This window comes from Pseudophryne corroboree, unplaced genomic scaffold, assembly GCF_028390025.1.
Source record: "Pseudophryne corroboree isolate aPseCor3 unplaced genomic scaffold, aPseCor3.hap2 scaffold_1063, whole genome shotgun sequence".
NCBI lineage: Eukaryota > Metazoa > Chordata > Amphibia > Anura > Myobatrachidae > Pseudophryne > Pseudophryne corroboree.
In genome coordinates, this window is record NW_026967690.1 from 137,587 (window position 1) to 140,562 (window position 2,976).

The 2,976-nt window shown below is 33.8% G+C and overlaps 1 non-coding gene across 1 annotated transcript; it reads left to right on the forward strand.

Annotated features, from left to right (window-relative positions):
- The first annotated feature begins 900 nt into the window (after positions 1 to 900).
- On the forward strand, positions 901 to 974 carry TRNAS-ACU (transfer RNA serine (anticodon ACU)). The gene has a single exon. It is a non-coding gene; the product is annotated as a tRNA-Ser (tRNA).
- The last annotated feature ends 2,002 nt before the right edge of the window (positions 975 to 2,976 follow it).

Here is a 2,976-nt window from a genome sequence, read left to right on the forward strand (position 1 = left end):
AAAAATCCAATTGAGTGATTAAACAGCTCTTAATTTTCTGGCTTTATTTTTATGCTAACAAATTTGTTCTCTGAAAAGTGTCCACAAAGCCAAGTCTCTGATGAACACCTTTGTAAGGATGGTTTTTCACCTATTACTAAATTAAACTTGCTTCATTGGAAAGGCAGCAAGATGCATCCTCATTTCAATGTCTACTGAAATAATACAGGTTGACACCAGGAAACATTAACGCCAATGCATCCTTGCTGCTTTCTCATGTGGAAGTCTGTTTAATGTGAAAACAAGGTGATATCTAATTAGCACACAGGTAAGGAATTAAGAAAATCTTTATTTAAGGGTGAAGATGTTTCTCACAAAATCGTTGCCCCAATGCATCATTGAAATTCAAGCTGGAAAGATGATTTTAATATATCACTTGTACATTTTGTATTGCTCTTCTGGTGACAATGTAGTTTGTTTTTGTCAATTACCATTTTAATAATAGGGTAAAGAAAATTAAGTGGATTTTTGAAAGAAAACTATACTGTCAATATACTATTAAAACAAATTAAAATGGTAAAAGTCATTGTACTTTAAGTAAACATAAAATAGCTAACATATCAATCCCAGTTTTGGATTACTTTAACAAAAAAAATGCATATAGCAGAGGATAGTTTTAATCTGCCTACCTCTGGGTAATGGGCCCAGCATGCTTCCATTGCAGTACTCTGCTGCACATGTAAGTGCAAGAGATCCTGAAGCACTCACTCATCATGGGAAAGTACCAATGTGTTTCTTCGTTGGTTGATTTAAGAAAATTCTTACAAAAACTCTCCAAATTATTGACTTTTTAAAGTTTTTCTAGGAAACGTTCTAGATGAATGCTTATTAGCCTTTGTCAGTATGTACTTTTTGCAAAGTGTCTCTGTGGCGCAATCGGTTAGTGTGCCTGGCTACTAACCAAAAGGTTGGTGGTTCAATCCCACCCAGGGACATAATTGACCTTGTGATCAGGTTTTGGTGATATTTAAGTAGACAAGTCAAAATTTCAAACCCCCTCTTATGGTGTAGGGTACCTGGCCTTCTCTGATGTAATCAGAGTTAGATTTGATTCAGTGATTTTATAAAAAACAGCTAGGAAGCACAATTTAGCAATGGGTTGCAGAGAAAAAAATATGCTGGTAGAAAAATCCAATTGAGTGATTAAACAGCTCTTCATTTTCTGCCTTTATTTTTATGCTAACAAATTTGTTCTCTAAAAAGTGTCCACAAAGCCAAGACTCTGATTAACACCTTTGTAGGGATGGTTTTTCACCTATAACTAAATTAAACTTGCTTCATTGGAAAGGCAGCAAGATGAATCCTCATTTCAATGTCTACTGAAATAATACAGGTTGACACCAGGAAACATTAACGCCACTGCATCCTTGCTGCTTTCTCATGTAGAAGTCTGTTTAATGTGAAAACAAGGTGACATCTAATTAGCACACAGGTAAGGAATTAAGAAAATCTTTATTTAAGGGTGAAGAAGTTTCTCACAAAATCGTTGGCCCCTATGCATCATTGAAATTCAAGCTGGAAAGATGATTTTAATATATCACTTGTACATTTTGTATTGCTCTTCTGGTGACAATGTAGTTTGTTTTTGTAAATTACCCTTTTAATAATAGGGTAAAGAAAATTAAGTGGATTTTTTAAAGAAAACTATACTGTCAATATACTATTAAAACAAATTAAAATGGTAAAAGTTATTGTACTTTAAGTAAAAATAAAAGAGCAAAAATATCAATCCCAGTTTTGATTACTTAAATTAACAAAAAAAAACGCATATAGCAAAGGATAGTTTCAATCTGCCAACCTCAGGGTTATGGGCCCAGCATGCTTCCATTGCAGTACTCTGCTGCACATGTAAGTGCAAGAGATCCTGAAGCACTCACTCATCATGGGAAAGTACCAATGTGTTTCTTTGTTGGTTGATGGAAGAAACATCTTACAAAAACTCTCCAGATTATTGATTTTTTAAAGTTTTTCTAGGAAACGTTCTAGATGTATGCTTATTAGCCTTTGTCAGTATGAACTTTTTGCAAAGTGTTTCTGTGGCGCAATCGGTTAGTGTGTCCGACTACTAACCAAAAGGTTGGTGGTTCAATCCCACCCAGGGATGTAATTGACCTTGTTATCAGATTTTGGTGATCTTTAAGTAGACAAGTCAAAATTTCAAACCCCCTGTTATGGTGTAGGGTACCTGGCCTTCTCTGATGTAATCAGAGTTAGATTTGATTCATTGATTTTATAAAAACAGCTAGGAAGCACAATTTAGCAGTGGGTTGCAGAGAAAAAGAAATATGCTGGCAAAAAAAATCCAATTGAGTGATTAAACAGCTCTTCATTTTCTGCCTTTATTTTTATGCTAACAAATTTGTTCTCTGAAAAGTGTCCACAAAGCCAAGTCTCTGATTAACACATTTGTAGGGATGGTTTTTCACCTATTACTAAATTAAACTTGCTTCATTGGAAAGGCAGCAAGATGCATCCTCATTTCAATGTCTACTGAAATAATACAGGTTGACACCAGGAAACATTAACGCCACTGCATCCTTGCTGCTTTCTCATGTAGAAGTCTGTTTAATGTGAAAACAAGGTGATATCTAATTAGCACACAGGTAAGGAATTAAGAAAATCTATATTTAAGGGTGAAGATGTTTCTCACAAAATCGTTGCCCCAATGCATCATTGAAATTCAAGCTGGAAAGATGATTTTAATATATCACTTGTACATTTTGTATTGCTCTTCTGGTGACAATGTAGTTTGTTTTTGTCAATTACCCTTTTAATAATAGGGTAAAGAAAATTAAGTGGATTTTTTAAAGAAAACTATACTGTCAATATACTATTAAAACAAATTAAAATGGTAAAAGTTATTGTACTTTAAGTAAAAATAAAAGAGCAAAAATATCAATCCCAGTTTTGATTACTTTAATTAACAAAAAAAATGCA